The sequence below is a fragment of the Chionomys nivalis genome, chromosome 6 (assembly GCF_950005125.1).
Source record: "Chionomys nivalis chromosome 6, mChiNiv1.1, whole genome shotgun sequence".
Lineage (NCBI taxonomy): Eukaryota > Metazoa > Chordata > Mammalia > Rodentia > Cricetidae > Chionomys > Chionomys nivalis.
In genome coordinates this window covers 53,085,754-53,104,015 of record NC_080091.1, presented here as the reverse complement: position 1 = coordinate 53,104,015, position 18,262 = coordinate 53,085,754, and the positions used below count along the sequence as shown (strand labels likewise).

Genomic DNA, 18,262 nt, shown 5'->3' with positions numbered 1-18,262 from the left:
AATTCTATGTGTGTGTGTCATCAGTTAGGGGTTGCTGGGGTTGAGCTGGGCTGCTGATTATCATATGAAATGGTGTAAAACGCTGTTAATGGGTGTTCAGCAACGCTTAATTTGCAAGAGTTTCATTTATAATCTCCAATGAGCCACTTTAATCATGTGCCTCCTGACCAGGGAAGCTGTGCACACAAGGATAGCACCGATCACGGTTACCTCTGATCTTTTATTTGTCTTATAAAAATCTCACCTTTACTACCTCAAAATTGATTTTATTATTGAAATAATGACTATTTAAAGAAAAAAGTTGATTAACTTAGCTTTTAACTATTTGAATATACATCTATGTATATATGTGTATATTTACAATACATATACAATTATGCAAGCACACATGTGTGCACATACATAAATACGAGATAGTGTTCAACTGAAATAACGTGCTTTGGAAGTTCTTAACATAAGTCGCCTGATGCCAATTGTGTATACAAGTTCTCATTTTTATTTCTCTACTGAAAAAAATCAGATTCTGGGGTCCTTGCTCATATTCCTTTTAGTTACATGAATGCTAAGCTATGAGCAATTGCTTCTCAGATAGTATATAATGAGGGACTTACCATAATCATTCTAACTTCAAGATTGTGATAGCAAAGAAGACATCATCTCCAGTTACTTCTGGTACATGTCTTGTTTCTCACAATATGGTAATATTTATCAGTATGTTTTAACTTCAGTGTCATTCCCCCCACAAAATAGGTTTAAGAATGTATAATGTTTTTAAGCCAAAATCCGTGAAAAGTTCTCAAGTCATTTTCACATTTTTAAAGTATTCTCAAGATATGACAAGTTCTTCTTATATATAACAAAAAGGTTATTGTAATTAAATAAGATCCAAGACATTGATTTGTTCCTCATTTATATAATAATTTCATTTAACTCTTAATTGAAATACAATACATAAGTAAATCTTTAAGTAAGTTCAATAACAGTTTTTAATTTTCTTGAGAGTCTACCTCAATGAGTTATCATGGTATTTGTGTAAATACAATAGAATAATTTCAATTTCTACAATCACAGTAGTGTGCATTAACCTCATGTTAGTCATCTAGTAATATTTGTTTTCTGGGTGTGGTACTCTCAACATTAGTGTATTGTGATCAAGGGTTCTTACTTTAGTGCTGGGTACTAAAGTCGAGAACTACCATGAAGATATTTGAGTCATATTAGCTTTTCCAACACTGTAATACATTAAGTATTTAATATGGACAGACACATGACAATTAATAGGATATTCAGTTTTAAATAAATTAAACTAAGTGTTGGGATTGACACCAAGTTTGAGCTTCAAATGTGTGGTGATAGAATTGTAAACCTAACTCCTCCCTAACAGAGTCAATGAATTTTGGAGTTGATTTGAAATGAAGCCTTGAGGAGGATATCCAAGTTATTGCTATACATGGACTTGAGTCTCTCTATGTCCCCCAAAATACAGATATGCCAACATATTTATAAAGTCTGTGTATGATGTACAATAATCTGAGATAAATCTGTGTTCAACGAACAAGTCTTAATTATGTACAATGCTACCATATATAACACAAGAGTCATCGTCTTTTGATGTGAAGAGATTGCTTTGACCTGTAACACATTTTAAATAATGCTGATCCAATTCAGCTCTCTCCGTTTATATAGATATAAATGAAGGTATATGAGGTATCAAAGAAAAAACCACCTAGGATTTGAGAGAAGTTTCAAGACCAGTGCTACTTATGCTATGGAATGTTTTTCTTACCACAGCCTTCTCTTTTGTCACTGGCCTGCTCTAACACATGTAAAGAGAATAAATATAAACATATAAGGAGAGATTTTTCGTGTCTAGAATTGACTCCCAAAACCTAGTAAAATATCAAAGAGAAATATACTCACAGAAAATAAGATCATACAATAGCCAACTGATTTATGCAAGGCATGGACCTCAACCTAAGCATGGGATCTAAGCATGCTACGACTAGTGACCCTAATTATAGATTAGGACAACAAATAAAGTAGTTTTCATAGCATCTTTTTAAATTCTGCATTGAGTTTTAATCATCATTGAGTTATATCCAATGATATTGACTAAGAAATTCATGTAGAGTCAATTGATGATGAGACATGGGCAGGATATGAGAGCTGCAGCTGAGGCTTTCTGTATACACTTCTATAGAATATAACAATCTCTAAGCATAGATAAGATGAACCTGGCCCTATAATTACCAGTCACATTGGGGATCAAGAGAAAGAGTAGCTAAAATTCAAGCTGTGAAATATCACATGCAAGCATTAAAAAGCAGAGCAGAGCCAGGTATGATAACAGTTAACCTCAGCACTCAGAGGGCAAATGCAGGCCGATTTCTGTGAGTTCAAGGCCAACCTGTTCTACATAGCAATTTTAAAGACAGCAGGGCTTCATATAAAGACCCTATCTCAAAAACCAAACCAAACCAACCAAGCAAATGAACAAAACGACACTGATTATAACAGTATAGATTGGAAACGATTTGGCTGAGGTTGTAACATCAATAAGATGGCTCCTGATATACCTGATCTGGAAGGGTCAGCAATAGAAACAAATAGTGAGAGACACTGTCCTCCATTTTTAAAATAATTGGTCAGTTTTGACAAATTTAAATTAAAATTCTTCAATTCAAATTCCTTATTTAGAAATCAGTGGTTTGTAACAAAACAAAACAAAACAACTTAAAATGTGTAACAGGTTTTGGAGAGATGTCTTGGTGGATAGGAGCACCAAAAACTCTTTCATGCAACCAAAGTTTGATTCCCAACATGCACCTAATAGCTCATAACTGTCTGAAACTCTAATACCTTCTTCTAACCTCCCAGGGCATCTGGCATGCAGGTGTTACACAGACATACTCGCGTTTAAAGCATCTATAAAATAATAATAACAGTAATACAAAATGAATAATGAAGTATTAATATAATTGTTGAGGTTTTACACAGTCACTCATTAAGAAGAGAAGTACAGAAAATATAAGATTGTTGTCATTTCATACTTATAGAATGCCATTAATATCATATTGCATTATTAATATGAATGCTGAATTCCTTTGCTTGGCTTTGAATTGAGATGATGAAATGCTGAAAATGGACATTAATAGAAGAGTCCCTCAGAGACTACATATTCTAGTAACAGAAATAATTATCAAAGAAGATAAAAGAAATTAAATTGTGAGCATAAACTTAAGCAATGTTCATTGAAAGCAGCATTAAGGTGAGAAATATCTTTTTTAAAAAAGGTCTTGGGAGGTTTCTTAGGGAAAAAAAAAACTACTGTACAGCACTTAGAAGTGGAAGAGCAATTCCTCAACTGGGAGAATGAGGGAGGAGAATTCCAGTTGGAAGAAAGAACTAAAACTGGATTCTTAAACCTGATACTAGATGGCTTACATGGATACAGGATGGGAAGGTTTATACCACATAGAGCTGTGGCTGCTAAGGTCACCTAGCATTGGTTCCAGTTACACGTATTCCCTAACACCTAAGAACCACTGACTCTCATGATTCAACTTTGAAGAAATAATTAAGGATAACAAATGTTTAACATAGATTATCCAGGGGGTAGGTAAAAGGCTGTTTAAAACAGAGAAACTAGCTAAACAATTTATAATTCGCGTAAAAAGATAAAAGGCCATAGAATTTTCTTGACAACAAAATACTCATAGTTAGCTGTCAATTTACAGTTTCAGCAGAAATTGCTAATTAATACAATATCTGCAGGCTGCAGCTGCTCTAAAACAGCACTTCTTTCATTTCAAGGAAACATGGTTTTAAATATCCTACTTATAAGATAAGAAATGTGGAAGGCACAGTTCATAGTTCTTGATATAGGGGTCCATTGTGGAATGACTGAAAAATTCTGGCAGATAAAACTATCTATTTTTCAAAGTCTTCAATTGTTGTCTACAGCATTATCCACCATACTTGCTTCAACGAACTTCAATAATGATTTATATTTGGAGATATGTATCTCAGCAATAATATCATTCAGTATTTTTCTATTTTCTGCAGTATGTATTCTTTTTAATCCCAGGAGATGAATAGAAGATGACTATTTGCCTTAATAAACACTTAGTCTAATATATATCAGCACAAACTTACCCAAGCAAGATATTCCATAAAGATTGTAACAAAAACCAAATGGAAAATTCAGAAACATTCAGAGGTGGACAAGATAGAGGCTCCTTTAAGCTGTCTTGATATTGATAAATAGAAGCATATCAAATTTATATGCAGGAAAGGTGATTATGCAAGTACTATATAAAGGCAATGGGTGGGACAACACTGCTGTGGAAGCACAGGGACCTGGTGCACCATATGGGGTTCCTGGAACAACAAGTAGAATGTGTAAAGTGTAGACACAGCTTTATTTCTCTTTGCTTTTGATCATTCATAGTGTTTAGCACTCTCTCTCTCCTCTCTTTCTCTCTCTCTCTCTCTCTCTCTCTCTCTCTCTCTCTCTCTCTCTCTCTCTCTCTCTCTCTTTCACACATACACACACACACACCAATAGAATGAGAATAATTTGCTTCACGCACTAGGAGAGGAATCCAAGATTTACAATGACATTTTTAAGTGTCCATGGCAGCCTTACAATTTTTATTACCTGATTACAGTTTTGATGATTTATCTTTTTCTAAGTTCGTAGAAAAATGCCTCTCATGTGTTGCATTGAAACCCATGACCCTATGACTTAATTTAAGCTGAAATGTCTGGCTGTGAGCTGCAGATGCCTGATTCAGATGGACCTTGGCTTGCACGGGAAAGCAGCCCATCCAGTTCTGTAACTGGGAAAGCATTTTAGATTTATCGCTGCCGTTTATCATATCTGCATGAAGCACCTACTGTATGGAGGGGAATTGAAGACAGTGGGATATTTTCATGTCCTTAAGAATCTTCCAAATTGCTTAGAGTCCAAATGGCTCATGAATAACTTTTGCAAGATGGAAAAAAAGAGTAAAGTTTTCTTTAAAAAATTACAAGAATCATTCTTTCATCTTCTGGTTGCTACATTTTGGGGACAGGGGATTCCTGAAAGAAGGTAGTGATATTTGAAACTCAGGAGTTAGAAGATTGAAAACTTTAACAGGTGGTAGAGACTGATGCTGAGGTTAGAGATATCAATTATAAATTTTTAGTAAAGGCAGCTTCCAAAGCTGTCTTTCGAAACTCACATTGGCATGCACAATCAGTCTGTGGAGCTCGTAAAACACCAGGTGTCTTCTCTAGAATTACCAAAGTGCTTCAAGTTGATATTCCTTGAGACTGATTCCATTTTACTTACTTTCAAATCTCATTCCACATCCCATTATCTAGAGAAGAACTACAGCCTTTACTGGATGGTGAAGGTACATGTAGAGAGCAAAGGTTTCGATCTCTCAGTTCCTTATAGCAGTAGACAGCATCAGAAAAACATATTTGTGGCTGAATAAGTTGAGGTCATTGCTCACTGGAGGGAGATACACTGCACTATACAAGAAATGTAGAGCATCTTGTAAAGAGAGTGTCAGAAAAATATCAGTGGTGCTGTAGTCTACAATGAGTACATTTGAAGAGGGCTCAAGGAAGCAGGGCATTGGTCTGTAGTGTCTGTTGCTAGGAAGACAGATGACTATCTCACAGGTCATCTTAATTTCATTTATAAGTAACTAAAAGTCAAAAAAGTGAAAGCTTATTTTTTGGTAAAAGAACAATCTTTTTTTTTTTTCAGATTGAAAGATTTTTTTTTCCTTTGTTGAGATGTGATTTCAGAGTGGCCTTGCATTAGTCTGAATTAGTCATGAAAATAGGGCAATGTACTCTGATGCTCATATTCTGTGTACTGTCTATATTCCCAACGAGAACCCCAATACGAGTTAGTAAACCAGGCTAGCCCCTGCTAGATCCAAGCGCGGCTTGTCCATCTCAAAGAGAATTAAGAAGTTTTGCCCTCCCACCAGTAATGGAGTTCCCTTACTCCTCATCCTTTCCAGCATAAGCTGTCATCTGTGTTTTTGATCTTAGCCATTCCTACAGGTGTAAGATGATATCTCAGAGTCATTTTGATTTGCATTTCCCTGATGGCTAAGAATGTTGAACATTTCCTTAAATATCTTTCAACCATTTGCAATTCTCTGAGAAATCACTGTTTAGATCTGTAGCCCAATTTTTGATTGGAATATTTGGTATTTGACATCTAGTTTCTTGAATTATTAGTATGTTTAGAACATCAGTCCTCTGTCTGATGTGGGGTTAGGGATGTTTTATTTTCCCCCATTTTGTAGACTGCGATTTTGTCTTATTGATAGCGTCCTTTGCCTTACAGAAACTTTTCAGTTTCAGGAGGTCCCATTTACTAATTGTTGCTCTCAGTGTTTGTGCTGATGGTGTCATATTTAAGAAGTGGTCGCCTATGTCAATGTGTTGAAGGCTACTTCCCACTTTCTCTTCAATGAGGTAGGTCCCATGTAGCTGCATTTATGTTGAGGTCTTTGGTCCATTTGTACTTGAGTTTGGTGCATGGGGCTAGATATGGATCTTGTGTGCATTCTTCTACATGTTGACATTCAGTTATGTCAGCACCATTTGTTGAAGATGTTTTCTTTTTTCCATTGTATAATTTTAGCTTCTTTGTCAAAAATCGGTTGTACATAGGTGTGCAGCATAATATTAGGGTCTTCAATGTGATTCCATTGTTCCACCTGTCTGTTTTTATGACAACACCAAGCTGTTTTCAGTACTATAGCTCTATAGTAGAGCTTGAAGTCAGGGATGGTGATGCCTCCAGAGGTTTCTTTCATTTACAAGATTGATTTGGCTATCCAGGGTTTTTGTTTTTAAATATGTAGTTAAATCAGCCACTTTGAAAATCAGTATGGGAGTTTCTCAGGTATCTTGAAGTCAACCCAGCTCAAGGCCCAGCAAGACCATTCATGGGCATATACCCAAAAGTTGCACACTCATACTACAAAGACATTTGCTCAACTGTGTTCATAGTGGCATTATTTGTAATATCTAGAACCCGGAAATTACCTAGATGCCCCTCAACTGAAGAATGAATAAAGAAAATATGGTAAATTTACACAATGGATGACTGCTAAGCAGTAAATAACAATGGCATCTTGAAGCTTGCATGCATAAGGTAACGCAAACCTAGAAAGACAAATAGTATGTACTCACTCATAAGTTGATATCAGGTGTAAAGCAAATGATAACAAGCCTATAGTCTTCAACCCCAAAGAAACAATGTAACAAGGCAAACCCTAAGTGAGACATACATGGACCACCTGGGAAGGTTAATTAAACAAGATTTCCTGAGAAAATTGGGATTGGTGGGTGAAGGAAAGCAGAAAAGGAAGGGAGATGGGAGAAAGGGAGGAAAGAGGAGAACATGAGGGAACCGGATGGTTGAGATGTGGGGAAGAACAGAGAGGAAAAACAAAGAAAGAGATATCTTTATTAAAGAAGTCATTATGGGCTAGGAAGAAACCTGGCACTACAGAATTCTCAGGAACTCACAAGGATGAACCCAGCTAAGACCCTAAGCAACTGTGGAGAGGGTGCCTGAACTGGCCTTGCCCTGTTGTCAGATTGATGACTATCTTAAATGTCATCATGGAACCTTTATTCAGCAACTGATAGAAGCAGATGCAGAGATATACAGTGGAGCACTGGGTTGAGCTTGCAAAGTCCCATTGAAAAGAGGGAGGAGTGAAAATATGAGCAAAGGGGTCATGACAATAATGGGGACATTCATAGAAACAGCTGACATGAGCTCGTGAGAGCTCTGGACTGATAGCAGAGGAACCTACATGGCACCAAACTAGACCTACTGAATATTGGTAACAGTTTCATGGCTTGGGGTGTCTGTGAGGTCACTGGCAGTGGAGCCAAGGTTTATCCCTAGTTCTTGGATTGACATTTTGAAGCCCATTCTTTTTGGAGGAATACCTTGCTCAACCTAGATATAGGATAGAGGGCCTAGGTCCTGCCTCAAAGTGATGTGTCAGACTTTGTTGACTTCCCGTGGGAATCTTACCCTCTTTGGGAAATGACTGGGAGGCTGGACTGGGGGAAAAATCGGGGGAGTGGGAACTGGGACAGGTATATAAAATGACAAAAGATTAGAATTCCATAAAATGCTCATGAACCATGAAATATTTTTTAAAGTTGTTTTTTAGTTACTTATATATAAAGCAGTCCTGAACTGGCATGTGTTACAAAAAATAAGAAATGGGAGAGATTTGGCATACACTAGCAGAACTATGCTTTGTTTAGCCTATAAACCTAATAATTCTCTAGCTCTTATAACTTTTTATATAACTTTAAACTCAATATTAGAACATCAATATTTCTGTATTAGATTGCTAAGCCTTCATAAATATTTAATATCTATGTTATATTTTATAATACTTTAGCTTTATAGTTTTCTCAGAATTTGAAAAATTATATAATAAAAATCTTTGTATATTATGTGCTTATATATTTAGTATTTTGTTTTTAGGTTAGAATCTTACAAGAATAATTTTTGGGAGACAAGAAAATAAATTGCTTTAACTGTCTTGATATTTATATAAGGTATGTTTATTTTATTTTTTTATTTTTTATTGATTTTTGTTGAGCTCTACATTTTTCTATGCTCCCCTCCCTTCTTCTCCCCTCCCCTTCAACCCTCTCCCAAGGTCCCCATGCTCCCAATTTACTCAGGAGATCTTGTCTTTTTCTACTACCCATGTAGATTGGATCTATGTATGTCTCTCTTAGGGTCCTCATTATTGTCTATAGTCTCTGTGATTGTGATTTGTGGGCTGGTTGTGTGTTTGTTCTATAAAGCAATCACACAACTTTGCCTGTTTTATTGGCTTAAAGAGAGTTTTATTTCAGTGATTTGAACTCACCAGCTTATCAAAATAACATTAAAGAACACTGTTTGTGGTGGCGCACGCCGGTAGGATTTGCTGAAGGAGGCAGAGGCAGGAGGATCACGAGTTCGAGGCCAGCCTGGGCTACACCTTTTTGCAGGGTGGTGGTGGCGCACGCTTTTAATCCCAGCACTTGGGAGGCAGAGGCAGGTGGATCTCTGTGAGTTCGAGACCAGCCTGGTCTACAAGAGCTAGTTCCAGGACAGGCTCCAAAACCACAGAGATACCCTGTCTCGGAAAAAAAAAAAAAAACCACTGTCAATGCTGTTGATCAGGTGATACTTAGAAGGCAGGTACTAAGGATGATACTGGGAAGTTCAATATTGTTGACAACTAGTGATTTCAAAATACTGTCTTAGAGCTGGACTGCTAAGTCCACTTACAATGTGTTTGGAAATTTAACTTTGTGCAGGCAACATTCTAATTGTAGCTTGGAGATGTTCCACCCGCTTTCCTCTCTTTTAAATTAGCATGTGTTTCTCTTATAGAAAGGGCTTAACTTTTTATCAAGCAAGAAATCTAAACCATCAATCCTGGCAGTGAGAAAGAATTAGATTACTCAAATTTTAAAAGAGAACATTTTCTTTTAAATATTTGGGGATTGTAGATATCTAGATTTGTAGATCTCTAGGAAAATTGATGCTATGAAGTTACTGCTTTGCATAATCACATAAATATTCCCCAAGCCTTTAAGTACATGGGATAGGATAATGTCTCTTTTTAAGTGTATATTCATGTCGTGGTTTAGATATCAAGTGTCACCTAAAGAATGCTGTGCACTGAAGGCTAGGTCCCTAGCTGGTGGATTTGTTCATTGAGGTAGTTGGATCTGCAGGGCTGTGACAGAGTCACTGCTAAACTCACCGATGAATTCATGATTTGATGGTATTACTGAGAGTTGATGAAAATTTGCTGCCTGGGTCTACCTTCAGAAAAGAGGACATCAGAGGCATGCTCTTGGGGATTATCCATTAGAATGGTCCCATTCTAATGTGCTCTATTCCCTAGTTTCTGAAAGATGATTATCCTCCTCTGGCACATTCTTGTACCTTAACATAGGCCCCTAAAAATAAAGGCAGTAAACTATTAACTGAGCCCTATTCAACCATAACATTAATCAAATCTTTCCTCATTGAAGTTGCTTTCCTTAGGTATGTATCACTAAGAAGAAATCTTCACTAATGCACCCATGCTCATCTGAATTAAGGGAAGGGGGCAGCTTGCTAATATGACAAACCTGGAACCAAGAATCATAGGTGCTTGAAGCAAGAAGATACAAAATCTCCTTCAATCTCCATGTTGCATGTTAAGATAAACTCATGAGTTACCCAGGGTTCTTTATGAAACTTCAACAGCATTTGAATAACGGTATGACAACATTAAGTTTAGCAAACTTTAGGACTTGACAAGGACAGTGGTTGCACTATGCTCATGAAGCATGCTTACTGTGAGTCCAAGAAAAGTTACTGAAGCATTCTGAACCCTGCTTCATGTTTGTAACTACATATCTTACATCATAACATCAATTTTTAGAGAGCTCTGAGTCCTGGCAATGATTTTGAGATCAAACATACACCTTTGACTTGTTATATAAGCAAGTCCTCACTAATGTTTCATGTTATAGCACAATTTTTCTAACCAGTGATTAAGTGTCCCCTCTTTCTACACAGTTATTGGTAGTAAAATACTAAGCATCATGAATAAAGTTGTCAAAATATAGTATGATTTTGCAAATTTGTGTTGTTACTTGTCCTAGGATTAGTTCTTCAACATTTTAAAGGTCATTATGTATTTTATTTATTCATTTTCATATACTATACAATTTGATCAAAGAAACTAGTAACTTGTCTAGTTTATGTTGGAGGAGGGTGCTTATTCGTCCCAGCCGCCCAGCACCAAAATAATCACACAGAAACTGTATTAATTAAATCACTGCTGGGTCCATTAGCTCTAGCTTCTTATTGGCTAACTCTTACATATTAATTTAACCCATTTCCATTAATCTGTATATTACCATGAGGTCATGACCTACCAGCAAAATTTCAGCAAGTCTATCTCTGAGAGCAGATCCATGGTATCCTTCTGATTCTGCCTTCCTTCTCCCAGCATCCAGTCTAGTTTTCCCTGCCTACCTAAGTTTTGCACTATCAACAAGCCAAGGCAGTTTCTTTATTCATTAATGGTAATCACAGCACACAGAAGGGACTCCCACAACAAGTATATGCTGCCCAATGCCAAGATTGATATCAAACTGGAACTAATATCAAACTTCAGAAGCTGAAGTTTTTAGTTGTGATGTTTTTTATTGTCCTGTTCTAACACTTTTCTCAATCTAGAGATTTCTCCTAAAACAATGATGAGTGAAATTATGAATTAAGATACCTCAGGGTCACAAAATCAGAATAGTGCATTTGAATTTGAGTTCCAGATTCTACTTTATATTGTACACAACTAAAGACATGTGACTTTATAGTTTTAGCAATTTGTAGTTATGGAGAACCTGTTTGCAGAAACTCTCTAATGAATAAACAAGAAATTATCAGCAACTGAATAGCAGTCATATAAACTGATGGTGTGATTCTTGATTTAAACAAATTACAAAGGAAAGGCGGTTAATGATAAAACAATGAGAAGACAGACACACCTGAATGAATAATGAAATGATGATGCATCTGTCCTCACTGTTTCCAGTCTCTAGAACACCACTAGCTCACTGAAGCTGGAATTAGTGCAGTCTTCTAAATATCATTTGACTGAAAAGTGAAGATTAACTCCTCACTGCTGTGAATGCTTAAAGAGACCCAACAGGAATCAGCCAGTTTCTTGCTTTACAGTCAGAGCAATTACATAGCTAACACTCTCTTTGAAATTGTATCTCATTAAAATACTGCAAGAGCAAGATTTCATGCTAAAAGTTTGATGCTTCCAGAGTAATCTTGCCTTGGTGTTGTTGTACAGCCCTCCTATACTGAGTCAACAATAAATTATACAGCTTAATAGTTTACAGAATCTACTCAAGAAAACAGTGCAAAATCAGCAAAGAAATTCTGTGACTGCAAAAATCTTTCTTTATAAGCCAAAGCCTGACTTGCCTAGCTAATATATTTTAAATACACAAGTTTACCCATAATTGGGGCTATTATTGTCAATGACTTTCTAAGACTCTTAGAGAAAATTTCTATGACATGGGTGTCCTACTGCATCCCCAAAATTTCTGAATATGCCAGATCTGTAGGGGAATATTTGAACTCTGTGGTAATTTTCTACAGAAAATATGCTACCCTCTTAGAAGAAATTTAAGCTCAGCCCAGCAATAGAGGGAAGTGTGTCTAATGGATATGAATGGCCTGGGACCTTGAACAATACCATCCCTCTAATCGGTTCCAGACTCAGAGATCACTCATTTTGTTACAAATGGTATTGGTTGTGGCATTTCCTCCTGGCACCAGATTCTTCCCTGTGAAACTTACACTTTGTCTTGCAGAATGAGTCATAGAAAAACTGCTGGTATAGGCAGCATCGTATGAACTCTGAAATGCCACGCATTGCTTGAAAACACTGTTGGAATGTTCAATCCAAAATGAATTTGTAAACACCAACAGTGGTCTGAAGAAATTCCCAAGAATACACAGACTTTAGGGAAGAGACTGAGAAACCCTGTCTATCCTTCCCTTCCTTGACTTCTTAAGTCTTCTAAATTTAGGTAAGGTCTGTCTCCATAATTAGTTATGTTTAAAAAAGATAGGCCTCATTAGGAGGGTTAATTTAAACTCACATTCTTAATGTCTCCTGTCTACTTCTCTTTGGTAGAAACAAATATTTAAATTTTGTCTTAGAGAAAGCAAACACCCGAGAGATTTCTAAGCTTTCTCTAACTAAGAATTGTACTTGACCCGCTCTTCTGTCATCACAGATTGCTCCACAGTAGATCCATTTTTCTTTCAAAGGGCAAGAACATTGGTGTTCAAATTAATCAAAAGTCCTTCCTTCCATGAGAGCAGCTAAGCACTTTAAGGCGAGGAACAGTCACATCTCTGTGCCCTGGGGAAAGTAAACAGTGTGAGCCTAAAGCCTGCATAGCAAGTGGTTCATCAAAACTTAAGGCTTACTACCATTGAGCAACCGGGAAAAATCACCAGGAAGTGAGATGAAGACCAGAGTATTCAGTTAATTATAACAAAAAGATCGTGCTTACTTCAGCTACAGTACATCTTTTAAAAATGTCAAAGCAATAGCTTTTTGCTGTAATAAGTGTATGAATTACGGCTGTGGCTAAGAATGATATCTGAATGACTATTTGAGCCACATATTTTTAACTATGGCTCTCATATGCATTTCTGTCTTCAGATCCAACCAAAATTACCCTCTCACTAACAGCAGTGTCATTAGCTGAATGTAGTGGGTTTGATTTGGGGTGTATATGCCCACATACAAGCTGCCTAGTTCCTATGGTGGTCAGAGAACAACTGGTAAGGATTGGTTCCCTCTTTTCTGAGTTCTGAGGAATAAACCTAGGTCCTCAGGCTGAATATCAATTACCCTTACCCACTGAGCCATGTTTCCAGTCCCAGGCTTGTATCCTTGCTCTATTATTCATGAGATATTTAGTCTTGAACAAATCATTTCATTGTTCTAAAACTCAGACTTCTTTTACACAAAACAGCAACAGATCTTAATTACTAGAATTATTAAAGGCTCAGGACATATTATACTTTATAGACTAAGCATATATTAAGTGTTCAAGGATCCAGTAACATTGGTAAAATCCAGTAAATATCAATTCTCTAGAGGTTAAAACACATTAAGATAATTTATAGAAAATATGTAACCTGTTGAATAATCCATCATGTCAAGCAGAGACTACATTTTTAACAAAGCACAGAATGAAGAGGTTGACATGGATCTTTGATTACCAAGAGGATACAGAACAAGTGTCTGATTATCTTAGTTAAAAGAATAAAATTCTTAAATTATAATTAAAAATAAATGAATACCCATTATGTTCTTTAATTTTATTGTTAATTTGTCACTATGTGTGAATGAAGAAAGAACAGCCAAGTGACACCACAATGATTTAGTAAGATGTTCTGCCATGGAAACCAAAGGAATGGTAGTAGAGGGGAGGAATCTGTTTGTCTCACACTGAACTCTTGATCATCTTCAACAGAAAGTCCTGGTTTCATATATTAAGGAACACTTGGATTATTAACTATGAAATCACTTCTAACTAAATGTGTGTAGGTATGTATGGATTGAATGTGAATTACAATAATTAGTCTTCCCATAGAAAGAGATCTCAGTTTGTTTTCATTTATGCAAGAAGGTCTGTAGCTAGGATCTTCTGGGATTTTGATTTTCACATGGAATCTCTATATCTAACACACAAATGGCTTGTTTGTGAGCCAGGCATAATTTAGTTTTGCGCAGTACAACAAACAGATGATCATTTATGAGGGATGAATGGAAGCTTGAGTTATCTATAGTAAATTCCTTTTTTCTTTTACTAAAAAAGAGAAGTCAGTAAGAGTAAGCAGGGACATATGTCAACTGTGCACTATTTGTTGATTTCTGTGGTGGTTTGAAGTAAAATTAGGTCACTTTCATTTAACACTGGATACCTAGGTTTTTATTTCTCAAAAATCTAAGTTCCTTTCTAAATCTCCAAAATGGGGCCTTTATGCAAAGATGAACTTTTAAGATGAGTTCTTTAATATTGAAGAATAATAATCAGATAGCATTTCAAAACAGATTTCTCTTATTTGATGTACAAAATATCTTTTAAAAACTTTCCCTCTGTAGCTGGGCTTGCTGTTTGCAAACCTGTAATTCAAAGGCAGGATACTTAATAGTTCAAAGTCATCTTCAACAACATAGTGAGTTTAAGACCATCCTGGGCTACAGGATATCCTATCCCAATGAAGCATAATTTTTTAAATATTAAACAATCTCATGTTTAAAAAATAGTTATTTCTTTTTTGTGTGTCTGTATGATTTTCCTTAAATATAGCCATTGAAAAGACAAAAAAATATTAACTTAAATATGTTAAATTCTTCTATTCTTCTTTGTTGAATCACTTAATTACTGTTTTTCTTTGATATTTTGGCAAATCTTCCAACTTTCTCTTACCTCACTCCCATATCTCTCTCTTCCTTACTCAATACATGTGGCTTTCCCAGATTCGTGGATTTTTTGTTTCTGTTTTGTAATTAGTTTAATGAGGACCATCTATCTGTTTGACTGTTGATTTAGAGGTATTCATTGAAGTTTGGTGGGCTCATCAGAGAATAGACAACAAAAGGAAATGACTCCTCTTTAACATAATCTACATTGGTTACCCATAGTTCAACAATGAGAGGTGGAATCTTTACCTAGCTCTCCCATCTCTGTCTAATTTTGGAGGGCCCATTCTCATGCAGATCACATATTTAAGCAAAAACAACAGGTATGAGTTTCTCATAGAAATTTCTGTGTCTTATCCAAAAGGTAGGCTTTGTCTCTGTCTTCCATCTCTTACATTCTTTTCTACCCCCTTACACAATTTTTCCAGACTTAGAGTGATGGTATAAATAAATGTCTTGCTTATGCTGAGCCATCAATCCTGAGTACTTTGAGCAGCCCATGGGTATTTGGCATGAATCATTGTTCGGAAATGAAGGGGGCTTCTCTGAGTAAGGCTCAAAAACATACACTTGTGATTATAACCATATACCTTTAGGAGATCATTTGATACTCAAGAGGCAGGGGCAGGTGGATCTCTGAGTTTTGGACCAATATCTATCTATAAAGGGAGTTTTAGGATAGCCAGGGCTATACAGAGAAATCCAGTCTTTAAAAAGAAAGAAAATAAGAAAGAAAGAGAGAGAGAGAGAGAATATGCCACCCAAGGGCTTATCACTTCCAGAGCTAAGGGTTTTTGACTGAACTTGCAGTACCCATGTTGATTCCCTGTTAAGGAGCAAGCCTAAAATCAAATCAAAGAACTATTGGTCACTCCCATAACAAGTGTACCACTGTTACACAAATGTACACATCTTATTATCAGGTTGGTATTGCAATCTTTTTCTTGATATTGCATTTCTAATGTGAAAAATTTTGTATAATGGCTGGTAGAAAGGGAAAAAAATCACATAATAACAAGAATATAGAACTTTGTTTTACACATTAGTCTATGAGATAAGTTACTGCAAATATTAAAATATACTTAGAAAGTATAAAAGTCTTCAATATATATGATCCATGTGAATGACCGAAAGTGTCCAAAATCACAGAAAAAAACTTTCTAATTCTCTTATATGAAATTGTGTGCCTCTTCTTTTTGATCAGAAACCTCTTAGTCCTTAGTCTTTTATTATCTACAGTACAAATCCATAGCTTTCAAACAGATTTTACTTCTTTCAAAATCTTTGTTCGTTTTGATTTGATTTGGGGAAACTGATCACTGGATTCCTATCACAGATATTGAGTACACAATATTAGTTGATTTAAAGAACACATTTGGGTCAGTGTTTCAATGGTTGTAGATACACACTAAGTATCTACCAGAATGACAAATTCCATATATATATATATATATATATATATATATATATATATATATATATATCTGTACGCAGATATTCTCTGCTACAGTCAATGCTTTTCTGGGGCATTGACTTCACATCGAGTACATGTAAGAGGCAGAACAGGGGCTAAACCCATGAATCCATATCCAGAGCAACAAATAAACAAGCAAAAACTGTCTCTATTGCTTTACTGGTTATGCCTAATTTTGTCAAAGTGCTTCTGAAAAAGTATTGTAATACTAACCATGCCAACCAGACTCACTTCTTTTTCCCAGATACAGTTTAATGCTCAATATGGCATAAGTATGGTTATTACAACGTTTGCACTTGACTCTTTAGAAAATGCTTTAAGGATGCAAGTAAACATATGTTCAAGAAATTTCAATTTGGGTTAAGAAGTATTAAAATCAGTCCAGGAATCCATACTTCTATTAACTACTTTGTTTATTTCCACCTAATTATGTGAAGAACTAGCATAGAAACATGCCACAACAACACAGAAGAAATTGAGAATGCTTGATCCTGATGGATGCACTTATCTTTTATAGTCAACCATTTTATGCTGGTCTATTCATCTATGCCTCGCATAATGCTGATATCCAAAACAACACTGGCAGACACTTCACTGAGCTTGGTGATTTCAAAGCATTTTTTATTTTATTTAATCCCTGGTGTGACTCAGTGAAGTGAATAGGCCCATCTTCCTCATTTTTCAGCTGATATACTTTGTTCCTTGTCTCACAAGTCTGGAGATACAGAATGCAGGAACAGGCACAGCTAGTCTTCTTAAAGAACCCAGCTTTAACCATCATTTATCAACTCTAGAAGTGATACTGTTTCTTGATAAGTGTTTCAAAATGGGACTGGAGATGTACAAACAGAAAAGCCATAAAATGTGATGGAGGTGAGCAGGGGCACAGCAACTGCCTCCAATTGTGAAATTTAGGGGAAGTCCCAGAAAAAAAGATCTTGCGTGACCTTTTAGACTGATTGGTAGCTTTCTAGGTAGAGAAACTTGACAAGAACAAAAGGAGAAAAAATTTGTAATCAGTCTCTCAGAAATTTTCTTTTTCTAGGTTTTAGTAAGTTATGGAAATATTTTCTTTGTGGATGCAATTTCCATATTTTGAAACCTGATTTTTAATTATTTATGAAAGTCAACACTGGTCACTCTCTGAAACCATGCTGAGTAAATATTGGCTAAGGGAATATTATTATAGGCTAGGCACTGTCATAACACAAGACAGCAAGAATATGTTGCTTAAGACAATTTCCAAGGCTACTTATTTATTCTGGTCACTTCTGTCTACGGGCCAAAGGGCAACTGCTTCATCTATTTAGCACCATGGTTATCTTCTTTCAAACTACTCTCAGATAATGGACTTAGCTCACATGAAAATTACTTATCTCAAACCCTCACTGTTTCGAACTAACCTCTCTACAGCAGGCATTAATGGAGACCCTTCCAACTAGTCCAGGTAATCATTAAGAGATTTATATGCACTTACAGGCTTTAACAGATACCATGGTGCTAGGATTTCAATTTTTCTTGACATCCCACAGCTGTGAAGAATTAATCCTCCGTGTTGCAGCCAGCCATGTCAATTTTTTCACGAGTTGTACATGTCCATCCTTCATTCCCTGGCAGGAGGATTCGGCAGCCGTGGCTCTTCCTACTGGTGAAAATCAGCATCCCTCTTCCAGAACTGCTGGATGTCAGAGACCACCGACAGGGATGACTCTTT

The 18,262-nt window shown here is 36.2% G+C and overlaps 1 protein-coding gene across 3 annotated transcripts in view; it reads left to right on the top strand.

Annotated features, from left to right (window-relative positions):
- Kcnip4 (potassium voltage-gated channel interacting protein 4) overlaps positions 1-18,262 on the top strand; it is a 444,990-nt gene that overhangs the window by 254,203 nt on the left and 172,525 nt on the right. The window lies entirely within an intron of this gene.